The 12,217-nt window shown below is 47.5% G+C and overlaps 1 protein-coding gene across 1 annotated transcript in view; it reads left to right on the top strand.

The window, feature by feature from the left end:
• Positions 1-12,217, top strand: part of TBL1X (transducin beta like 1 X-linked) — a 179,880-nt gene that overhangs the window by 72,097 nt on the left and 95,566 nt on the right. Inside the window, exon 3 of the mRNA XM_033104859.1 lies at positions 272-346. The gene's annotated coding sequence lies outside the window, so the exon portion shown is untranslated. The remainder of the gene's footprint in view (positions 1-271; positions 347-12,217) is intronic.

Below are 12,217 nucleotides of genomic sequence, written 5' to 3'. Positions count from 1 at the left end.
GTTAGAACTGAGTACATTTTTCAGTTATGGAAGTGACAGGATCATCGTGGGTTCTGAGACCGTGGAAGTTTTGAACGGGTTTCTGGGAACGATGGTATCGTACGCTCTAAACAGAGACGCAAACCTGAAATGCACCACCGGTCGTAGTGATCCTTTCAGCTTTCTGACACCCCAGTCGCAGATATCTGCCTGCGTTTGGGGCGGTTGAGAATACGCTTCGGAATGTTTTCATGGACCCTGATGCCTCACTCTGGGTGTTTTTCATTACCAGGTAGCGGAAGACGGAAAATAGGCCTACACATAAGCCCCAGAAGGAAGACGGAATTGGCTGACAATTTGGCTCTGAGTAAGTGAAGTTGTAAAATGGATTCCGTTATGTCATGCATGTCCCCTTACCCTCTCCATGTGTTCCATGTTGAAAAATTAAATATTACTGTGTTGGCAGTATGTGCTGGAAACAGGCGTTTCTCAAGACTTCTTGTAAGAGGTGCCTTTGCTAGCAAAAAAAAAAAAAAATGCTTATGTGCATTAGTACTTCATAACAGACGCCGTTTTTATTTAGCTTCTGGAAGTCAGAAATTTTAGGACGGGGGAAATGGGGACGATGGTTGAAGGGTGTTTGCTTTATTTGAGGTACTTGTTTTTTCTCAGAAGGCTGATTGATAACAAACAACAGCGGTTTCTGACCGGTTCCCTTTGTCTTGTACGTCCCTGTCAGAACGTGTTTGGAAAATTGACAGGCTGCTGCGTCGCTACGTGTGAACCAGCCAGAATCTTCTGTAAACACCTTGCCTGACCCCATCGTGAGGCAGTGGGGTCTGTGACGTAGGCCCCTGAGGAGGTGTTTTCCTTCATCCGAACCCTGCAAGGACTAGTGTCGGGGTAGAGAGTCCAGACGTACCGAGAACGGGGCCTCCTGGGTCTGCAGTCGCCACATTGGCTGTTCTGTTTCGCCCCATGGGCAATGAGGCCATGTCTTACCTGAATCAAAAGCATCCTTTTCAGACCACTTTGCATGAAAAAAAAAGTCAGTTTCTGGGATGACCATTGCTTGAATCTCTTATTTGTGCAGCATTGTGGAATATACAGATATAGAGGAGATATGTCTTGGTTTGGGGGTAAGGCATTATGGGTGCTCTACAAGAGGGTGGCTGGTGCAAAGCCATGCCACGGATGGGTGTCCCGTGGATGGCGCAGATATTCTCTGCTGTGGGAATTCCAGGGAAGGGTCTATCAGCCGAGGAAGGCCGGACGCTCCTCGTGGAAGGGAGACTTGAGTTGGGTTTGGTGGTGGCTGGGATTTTGCTGTGTGCTGTAGATGGGTTCTTCAAAGGTGAGGAACCAGGAACAGGAAAGCATTTTTTGGGGGGGGGAAGGGGAGAGTTGATAAACCAGTCTGGAATGGAGGGGAGTGAAGGGGGAACAGAAAGGACATCAGGAAAAAGAGGGATGTCGAACTTGACCCTGTCTGCACAAGTGTCCACAGGAGGCTTTGATTCTGACTCTCTTCACATTAGAGCTGCCATTTGTGTCTCCCTGGACACACCTGAAGGATACACCCCCCTCGGTAATGCAGGGGCATTACCTGTATATTGAAAGAGCGCCAAAGGTGACTGCTACCCAACGGCCGCAGGTGGAGAAAGAATAGTAAATCACGACACAAACACGTGACAGCACTTACTGTGTGCCAGATGTATTTTGGTAACAACTTTACTGAGATGCAGCTCACATGGCAACACTTGACCCATTTGACGTGTACAGTTCGGTGGATTTCAGCAGATTCATCGAGTGGTGCAACCATCACCGCAGTCCATTTAAAAACATTTCATCACTCCCGGAAGACTCTGATCCCATTAGCAGTCATGTCCCATTCCTGGGCCCCCTGTCCCCTGACAACCACCATTTGACTTCCATTCTGGATGCTTCGTGTAAATGGAATGCTACGTTGTGTGTTCCTTTTGACCGGTTTCCTTTCCTCAGCATGATTTCAAGGTCCCTCCATGTTGTAGCGCGTGGCACGGTACTGCATTCCTCGCAATTGCCAAATACTTCCCACTGTGCGAAATAGACCACATTTTATCAGTTCATGAATCAGACACTGGGAGCTTTTGAAGCCTTCTGTTTTGAAATCGTGTTAGATGCACAAAAAGTTGCAAATGTAGCACAGTGAGGTCCAGAGTAGCCTCCCGCCTTCCTCCCCCCCTGATTACACTGTTACGTGAAGAGAGTCCGTTGTCCAAAGTAGGAACTTGATATTGGCATTGTTGAGACAAACGCGACCTTATCTGGATCTGGCTGGGTTTTACGTGTGCTGGTGTGTAGGGGCACATGCATGTGTACGGTTGTATGAAATGTTCTCCCACATATAGGTTCGTGCAACCACCGCCACCATCCAATGCAGAGCTGTCCTGTCACCACAAGGGAAGCTTCTGTGCTACTCCTTCTCTCCAATGTTGTCATTTCAAGACGGTTTCATAAATGGAGTCCTACAACGTGTGGCCTTTGGACACTGCCTTTCTTCACTCAGCCTGTAGCCCTTGCGATCCGTCCAAGTTGTGTGTCTGAGCAGCTCGTGCCTTCTTCTTTTTTTTTTTTTTTAGTTTGTTTCAGGTTTTTTGTTGTTGTTTTTTTTTTAATTTTATTGGGGACTGTTGGGGGACAGTGTGTTTCTCCAGGGCCCATCAGCTCCAAGTCGTATTTCCTTCTAGTTTGTGGAGGGCGCAGCTCAGCTCCAAGCCCCAGTTCCCATTTTCAATCTTAGTTGCAGGGGGTGCAGCCCACCATCCCATGTGGGAATTGAACCGGCAACCTTGCTGTTCAGAGCTTGCGCTCTAACCAACTGAGCCATCAGGCCGCCCCAGCTCGTGCCTTCTTAATGCTGAGTCATAGGCCACGGTGGAGATGTCCAGAGTTCATTTATCCATTCCCTTGTGCAAGGGCGTTTGGGATCTCTCCAGTTTGAAGAGCCGCTGTGAACACATATGCACAGCTTTGGTTTGAACCGGACGCTGGTTTGTCTCCATTTACCCCTCAGAGGGCCCGCTGAGGTTGGCGCCACTGTTGCTTCCATTGTCCAGACAATAGAACCGTGGCACTGAAAGGCTGAGAGCCTCCCATGGCCACTGGGGACCCCCGCCTGGGTGTTCCCTGTCCCTCTGCTGGCTGGAGCCACCAAGTTCCGAAGGTGCAGGGCCAGGCTGGGCTTCTCCATCCAGCTTCAGAGCATGCTCAGGAGAGAAAGTTCTGGCCAGGCAGGTACCGAGAGTGAGGCTTTCCCTGTGGAAAACTGCTGTGTATGACGGAGAGAGTCAGGTTAGGGGGGCACCTTCCAGTTCCTTCTGCAGCTGGGACCTCAGAAAGCCCTTGCTGTTGTCAGCTTTCAGGGTGCTGAAGTCAGAATCAAGGGCCCATTGGGTGGGCATGTGCCCACCTTATTGCTGCAAAGAACCACCTAGAGGCCAGCTGTCCATCCCCGCTGTCTCCAGGAACTGCCTTCAGAGGGGCCTGGATGTTTCCGTGGGCGGGTCAGCTCACTGGGACTGAAAGCACGAGCACCCTTTGTTCCGGTCACGGTTACCATCAGTGTGAGGACAGGAAGGGGAGGAGAGAGTTCAACAGCTCTTGCTTCACCTGCTGCTTCCATCACCTGCGCCCTCTGCGACTTGGGGAAGTTGGTTAAAGCCTCTGAGCCTCGGTCTTCTCTTCTGTACTATGGGCAAGTTCATCCCTACCTCAGAGTGTCTTAGTACAAAGTACAGGAAAATGGTACGGGCATGTTGTGGTGCCATCCCGTGTTCCCGTCTCCCTCCTAGTTCTTTTCCTGCAAGTGGCTGAGGACCCTGGAATACCCAGTGTTTGCTTTTGGGCTGCGTCTGTTTGCCCAGTGGGTGTGGGTGTGGGTTTGTGTGTGTGTGATGTGTGTGGCTTGTTCTCAACACTTGCCTTCTGCTTTCTTATGTGTCTCTGATTGGTTTTTTTTGGGGGGGGGGGTGGTTCTAAGTAACTGGGAAGGGTAGCCAATTCTCACCGATTCCTTTTTATTCATAAAATCAAAGAAGGGATTGATCACGGAAGGTAGTTGTAATCAGAAGGTACCCCGACACTGAGAGAAGCAATGCCTGGGACCTGAAGAGTTCCCCGTTAGAATAAATTCGAACTGGACATGGTGATGAGGACGAAGCAGGGAACGGCTTAAAGACCACACCAGTTGCAGGGTGGGGGCGGGGGGAAGCGGGCAGCTCACACGGGTTGATCAGCAGGTCTGGGGTGCAGTGCGGGTAGAGGGAGGCACTGCTCATCTGCCTTATCCAAAGCGAGAAAGCCTCACAGGTGCCTTGGGGACCCCAGCTTGTTGATTGGAAGACGTGAATTCCATGTGGATAACTTGAATCCAACAGGTGCTTCTTGTGGCTTCCCGTCGATGAAGCGCTGATGGAGAAGAGAACACGGTTCAGCTCTTTTTTGCTCCTCCCGCCTTCCAATCTGCGGTGAAGATGTATTCGGTGTCCTTTTCTTTCTTCAGCGGCTTTGTGTGATACAGAAGTCACGCGTGGAGCCCCACAGACTCTCCCTGTGGGTTAGCAGGAAAGCTCCTGCTTCCCCACAAGCTGGGAATTCCTTTCCTCTCGAACCCAAGCTCTCTCTTCCCAACTGATGCGTTGGTAGTCTAGTGGATTTGACTTACATGCATATTTATGAAGTTCTTGGTTCCTTAAATTCAAGAATAAACGCTTGACCTTGGTGATAGATTCTAGTTGTAAGACGGCCATCAGGTGCCCGGAAAGTGATGTGAGAATTCTTTCATTGCTGACATTTTTCACTGCGTCTGGCTCTTCTACCCAGTCAGAGTATATTGTTTTTCTGAATGTTCCCTGTCGGTGTTCTTCATAAACATGGTGATCCTCAAAATATCTCTCGATGTAGGACAGTAATTTTCAACGGGGGTGATTTTTTTCCCTCCAGGGGACACTGGGCAAAGTCTAGGGACATACTTGATTGTCACAGCTCAGGGGTGTGAGTGTGACAGGACGGCATCGAGACGGTCAAGCCCAGGGATGCTGCTAAATGCCCTACCGTGCCCAGGACGGCCTCTCCCACCCCCTCGCACAGCGGAGAATTATCTCGCACCAAATGTCGGTGGTATTGAGCTCAGCGGGTCTGGGACATGGCCAGAAACTTTGCATGTATAGAAATACTGTCCTCCTCTCTTTCACAGTAGTCTAGCGACTGTCTGCAGTGGGTATGAAGCGCCAGGCTGAGGAATTACATGCACCCATGTACTCCTGCTAAAGGGACCCTGACACTCACCATTAGCTGAAAATTTGGAATAAGGCTACAGACCTAGATTTACATTCCTAAATTACGGTTTTCTTTGCATGAAGAAGTACTTGTTCGACAACACGATCATATGTGTAATTTATACGCAACAATTCACTTTTAACTTCATTTAACTTATATTAATTAAGTTGGTATTAAATTAAATGAATTATTTTATGATTTAACTGTTAAATCATTACTTAATAAAATTTAATTTATTTGAATTATGCTTGAATTATTCATTTAATTAATTTAAATGAATTCATACATTTGTTATAAATTAAATTCCTATTAAAAAGGAAAGTATTTGTGTAATTTTTTTTATGGTCAGGAGGAATTCCAAATTTTATTACTTAGAATAATTACGGAATTCTCCAAATTTCCCACCTTTACAAGACATCCATAAGCACAGTTATTAGGTTGGTGCAAAACTAATTGCGCTGTTTGCAATTATTGTTAACCTTGTAAACCGCAGTTACGTTTGCACCAAGCTAATAGCAAATTTTTAGCAGAACCCACGACATGAAAATAGTCCCCCAAGAAAAGACTATCATTGAAAAATCCTGCCTTTACTTAATACCTGTTGAAGTCAGATTTACAAGAGATTCCTTTTTGTGATTAAAATAAGCGTAACATACCATTTACCATCTTAACTATTTGTAAGTGTACAGTTCAGGGTCACCAAGTGTATTTACACTGTTCCGTAACCATCACCGCTGTTAGGTCTGCAACTTTTTCACCTTCCCAAACTGAAACCCTGTCCCCATTAAACAATGACTCATTCCCTCCTTCACTCCCTCTGCTCCTGGCACCGACCATTCCACTTTCTGTCTCTGTGAATTTGACTCCTGTATAAATGGACTCATGCAGTGTGTGTCCTGGGCCTGGTGTATTTCCCTCGCTGTATTGTCTTCAGGGTCCATCCATGTTGTAGCAGGTGTCAGAATCTCCTTCCTTTTTAAGGCTAAATGATAGTCCACTGTGTGCGTACAGACCACATTTGGTTTATCCACTCGTTCATCGATGGGTCATGGCGTGGTTCACGAAGAAATGTTTCAAAGGCGGGCCCGTTATGTCTGCCTTGTGACTGACTACTGTGTGTGTGTGTGTAGAAAATGATCCCAGCTGGTGTGTGGTGAACACATGTCATACCCACACGGCTAACTCGACAGCGTTCAGCATAGTTCCCCTCTCGTGCTGTTTACACAGGGTTCTGTTCTTTGCCGAGCTGATGCGTTCCTCCCACCTGCAGAAGTGGCCAAGAGGGCTCCCTGTGCCAGCCCACTTCCCGCCGTGCTCCCTCACTTCCTGCCGCCTTCCGATCCTTAGCTTATGGCCACCCCTCCGTGACGGGCACGTGTAATCGTGCCCCCTGCCTGTCTTGGCGTTTGCTTTCCTCTTTCCACCTCCAGGGACTTGACTTGTCTGCAGAAGTATAAACTTTGGCTCTGTGTGTACAAACGTTTGAGACATTTTGCAATCAGCGTGATGAAGTCTTGATGACTCTGAAATGAGAGTCTGTGACTTGAGCATGTCATCCGCGAAAGTCGGTGCTATATCCTGGGGTCTGACTTCATCCTGTCATGCGATGCTTAATCCTGAAGCAACTACTGATGACCTCTCAACGCTTACGAGTTTGTAACTTTACGCCGAACCATTGAAAAATGGATTTTTTGGCCTTTTGGTGCAAAGTGGGGCAACACAATTGATACTGACTTTTCACCTCATTGTTTCAGCGGATAGGGAGCGCCTTCTGAGGCTGCGTGGCATAGGTTTGCTTTGATTTTTGGTTGGGGATGGAAAATGTAGGGAGCAGCTGTGGACATTACTGGTGAACTTCAAGTACGATTCAAGTCTTTATAGCTTCCCTTTTCAATCAATTACATATATTGGGTGCTTTCGTTGCAGACCTTCATCTTGGGAGCACATTTGACAACATGTTAATATTTTTTACATCCACTTTAAAGACATTTTTTGTGTGTGACCACGCAGTGTTCGGTTTACAAAATATATATTCCTCCCAAACACCACATTTTAGCTGCAGAATGTCATGTGTTTCGCTGAGTGCTTTTCACGGTGTTTACTTATGTAGAATATTGTCGTTTTGCACTCTGTAACCATTTGTCTTTGTCAGTGGATGTAGGTAGAATATTAATCTTGTATGAAATTCAGATAAGCAGGGAGCAGATGGATTTATGGCTCTTGAAACTGCAGCTGTGGAGGGTTGTTGAACTCTGAATAAAGGAATTCTGGACTGTAGCTAGCAAGGGTTGGAGAGGCTTGATTTGCCACAAAATGACCTCACGTTGTCTGGGGTGTATTTCTTTGCGATGTGTCTTCTCTGCTGCGGGCCTGATGCTTTGAAACTCTAGGTTGTGCTCTGTTGGGGAGAGGGATGGCTGCCAAGGTGCCTGTTTCGCCCGGCAGCCCGGACTGGGGCAGGGCTACTCCAGACCCCTAGGAGGCTTTGGGGTGCGGACTTCCCAGTGGCAAAAGCAAGTTCTCAGGTCTAGTTAGTCTATGGTGGTTGAGGAGAGTCTGCACCCCAGGCCCTCTGCCAAGCAGGTAGTCAGGCAGGTGTGCAGGAGAGGCCTAGCAGAGAGGGGACCGTCCTAGGAGGGTCTTACTACCGTGTTTCCTGAAAATAAGAGCTAGCCGGACCATCAGCTCTAATACATCTTTTAGAGCAAAAATTAATATAAGACCCAGTCTTGTTTTACTATAAGACCTGGTCTTATATATATTTTATATATTATAATATTATATAACATAATTAATATAATATAATACCAGGTCTTATATTAATGTTTGCTTCAAAAGATGTATTAGAGCTGATGGTCCGGCTAGGTCTTATTTTCGGGGAAACACGGTACATGCGGAATGTGCTGGGCCGTGAAAACGGTAGCAAAATCAGTGCACTGGAGAGTCACCTTTTGACTTCAGCTGATGGTCACCGTGCACCACACAATGGGTGTGCCTGATGCATGGACCCAGCAGGTCTGTGTGGTGGTTCGCCTCCCGGAACCTTGGCTGGGACAGGCTTCGTGACAGAAAGGGCGTGGGGTGAACATGTGGGTCCTCACTGCCCTCATGTGTCCCAGAGTCACCAGCAAGATAGCAAGATGCAGTGCTTGTCTCCGCCCACTGTCATGAGTTTGTACCTTAGTATTATCTGTGCATTTGTAATTCGTACCCCGTGCTCGGAGGGCCTTAGCAGCGTTAGCAAAAGCCTCGTCTTGAAACAGCTTTACTAAGATATACAGCACACATAGCATCCAATGCACCCGTTCCAAGTGTACGATTTGATGGTGGTTAGTGTACTCACTGAGTATACATACAAGGTGTGATTAATAAATTCACAGCGGTGAATGCTGCTGCCGAGTGCCATCCAATGGAAAGGCAGGGATCTTCAATACCAGAAGCGGCGCATTGAACCTTAGTAACAGTGTGTGACAAGTTTCAACTTGTTTGGTGCAGTCAGTGGGGTGTGAGCTACGGTTGAGAGAGGGTGTGTTTTAAAGTGTGCCATAAATCATCCTCCCTCATGACAACGCTCCGTGTCACACATCGCTTCTGGTATAAGGCAATTTCTGTCAAGTAAAAACATTATGGTGTGTCGTCATCCACCTTATTCACCGGATCTGGCACCGTGTGACTTCTGGCTCTTCCCCAAAGTCAAAATGAGTCAGGACATCGAGGCAGCCACGACAGCACAACTAAAGACACTCACAAAAGAGGACTTCCAGAACTGCTTCAGAAAGTGGCAAGAACGATGGGATAAGTGTGTTTGAAGTGAGGGGGAGTATTTTGAGGGGGATTAATGGCAACGTGTCTTTTACTATAATTTTCCATAACATTCACCATATTTTTTTTAATCACACCTTGTACAACCATCACCAAAATCTATTTTTAGGGTATTTTCGATAATTGCCCTTAGCAGTCACTCCCCATGTCTTCCTCTCTTCCCCGCCAGCCCCGGACATTCGCCAGTTTGCTTCCTGTCTCTATGGATTTGCCTATTCTGGATATTTCCTATAAATGGAATCTTACAATATGTGACCTTTTGTGACTTGCTTTGTTCACTTAGCATCACGTCTTCAGGATCCATCCACGTTGTCGCGTGTACCAGTTCTTCATTCCTTTTTATAGCTAAATAACGCTACCGCACTGTGTGGACAGACCCCATCCTCAGGTGAGAGACACTTGGGTTGTGTCCACTGTTTGACTGTGTGCGTAGTGCTGCTAGAAACGTCCCAGTACAAGTTTTCGTGTGGATGTATGCAAAGTAAAATCACAATAACCCAGCAAGGTGCTGGTTATGAACACAATAACGGAACGCTTTTTAGGATGAAAACTTTATAAGTTGAGTATTTTAAGAGAAAGGTACTCTTAAATGTGTTTTAGTCTTTTCCCCGCTGCCCCCTCCCCCCAAAGTGTAGCATAATGGCTTATTTCATGTTTAGAAGGTTAACGTACCTTTCACTGGGTTGGGATGAACCCAGTGAAATGTGTTCTAGCCAGGAGTCAGGCCAGGTCTGTGTGTCTCCGTCGGGGGCCAATTCCAGGACTGTTAAAGGGGGTGCAGTGTCAAGGCACAGGTTTGTGGTTGGACCTGCACAAGTGCAGGAGTACAAACCTGGCGCCAGACCCATCGGGAAAGATTGGGGTTACACGATGAAGTGAAGCAAGTCGTTTACACAGGTCCACAGCCCTGGCTTCGATGAATGCGTCAAGAAGCTGTCAACCATTTTCCTTCCCCCTCGCCCCCAAATCCACAGTCTTAGGCCAATCTAAATATTTTACAGGTTCAGACTTCTTTCATTTATTGCTTGTACATTTGGAGTAAATGCCTTCTCCTTTGACTTCCCGTTTTTGTTTTTAAATACAGTTCTTAAGATTACGAGCTTGTCCAAGATCGAGGGATCGGTTCATAGAAATTCCAGTTCTTTAAATCTTTGAAAAACACCATGTTTTTTGAAAAAAATGAGTTCTCCCTCTTTTCCGAAGCCCAGATCCTCACATCTGCCTAGTGTTCATCTGGATTTGCCCTCTTTTCCTGAGGTCTTCGAGCAGCATGCTTGGGTGTTGGAACAGTAAGGAACTTCTCAGATCGCTCTATGAACTCCCCATAGAACTTTCTAGAAAGATGGAGCTATTTTATCTGTGCTCTGTAGTGCAGTAGCCATGAGCCATGTTTGGTTCTTGCATTTGAAATGTGGCTGGTGTGCCTGAGTAACCGAGTCTTAGATTTAATTTAATATTAAATAGCCACATGTGGCCGGTGCCTACCGCTATTGGACAGAGCAGATGGATCGAGAGCCTTATTTGAGGAATGAGACCAGTGAGGCTCACAGTAGTGGTGTAAAACACGATGGATTTGTGGACGAGCCAGACTCACCTGGGCTTTTGTTCTGGTGGATACCTAGAAACCAGTGTGGTACCTTACCCCTGTAGGACAGTGGTTCTCTAAGCAGATGCACCCCCTACCTCCCTGGGTATCTGGCAATGTGTGGAGGCATTTTGGGTTGTCACATCTGGGAGGAAGGGACGCTGTTGTCATCTGGCAGGTAGAGACCTCGGATGCAACATCCTGCAATGCCCAGGACACCCCCCTCTCAAAGAATGCTTCAGCCCCAAATGTTCCCAGTGCCGTGGTGGAGCGACCCTGCTATAGCCTGACGAGGCTGGCCTGGTCTTCAGTATCAGGCAGCAGCAGACCCACCTCATAAATGAAGGCATGGGGCTTGCCCGTGGGGTGGAGCCTCTGGCAGGCGTGCAGCCCAGTGGTGCCAACCCTAGGAGAACCAGTCAGGCATCCGCCTTCTGTGTGGCTTGTGCATTAAATGCAAGAGTAGGAAGTAGGTGTTTGTGGTGAGATCAAACATGTGACACGGCAGTGGTCTTACGTGCTTTACTGTTAAATGAGAAAAGCAAAAAACTCCGTGCCTTTGCACTGTTTTTCTCTCCCATTAAATTCGGGGAAATCTGACCCTCGACTATGCGTGGCCCTGGTCACCAACGTGATGGTACATGGCTCTGGTGCCCCACTGTGTCCTCATAACTTCCAGGTTTGTTTACTTCCCCGCCACCCCGAGGTATTTAGCAGGCATTTGGAAAGGTCCTCTTTTGCAAACCAGTCTTGGTGAGATCTGGCAAAAACAGAGACAATTCGTTGGATAATAGAGCAAAGGAACTCTATCTTCTTATAAGTGCCCCAAAGAAATTCTTAAGAACACTGACCAGTAAACCCGCCCCCCCCAACACACCAGGTGGAGGTGGTCCCCCCACTTTCCAGCCCCCTGGTCCCTCCAAACCAAAGCACTTCTGTAGGAGGTGGCCCTGATACGGAGAACGATGAGTTGCCTGTGTCGTAATTAGCAACATGCACACATCTGAGCTTTGAGATTGAAATGCAACTGTGCCGAGCTGAAGCCGGCAGAAAGGAACCCGAGGGATGGCCGCGTGAACTAAAGCTCTGTCGCTGGTGCGAGGTGCAAAGAGACGTTGCAGGAAAACAAGTGGAGTCCTGTGCTCGAGCACAGATGGGTGGCCTGTGGCCGGATGCAGGGGTGGCTTTGGCAGGGAGACCGCGCCTGGCATAATGGAATTGAATCGGCCGTTTCTTTTAGGGGGACTAGGTCGTGGCTGCGTCTATCATCGGGACACTCAGACAGTGTGCCAAACACATAATATTGATAATAATGACAAATGTGATGGTTCTGTTCCACGAACCTCGTTTTTTATTCTGTTTGGCAAAAACCATGGATTTAAGTAGGACAGATGTGTCTGCAACTTCATAACATAGTAATCCAAGATGTTCAATTGAAATTAGTCCCCCACATAAGCTCCCTGGCAAACCCGAGTCCCCTGGGAGATTTTGGATCTTACTTAATGTAAAATC

The sequence above is a fragment of the Rhinolophus ferrumequinum genome, chromosome X, assembly GCF_004115265.2.
Source record: "Rhinolophus ferrumequinum isolate MPI-CBG mRhiFer1 chromosome X, mRhiFer1_v1.p, whole genome shotgun sequence".
Lineage (NCBI taxonomy): Eukaryota > Metazoa > Chordata > Mammalia > Chiroptera > Rhinolophidae > Rhinolophus > Rhinolophus ferrumequinum.
The sequence above is the reverse complement of the archived record's forward strand: the minus strand, read 5'-3'. Positions and strand labels throughout refer to the sequence as shown.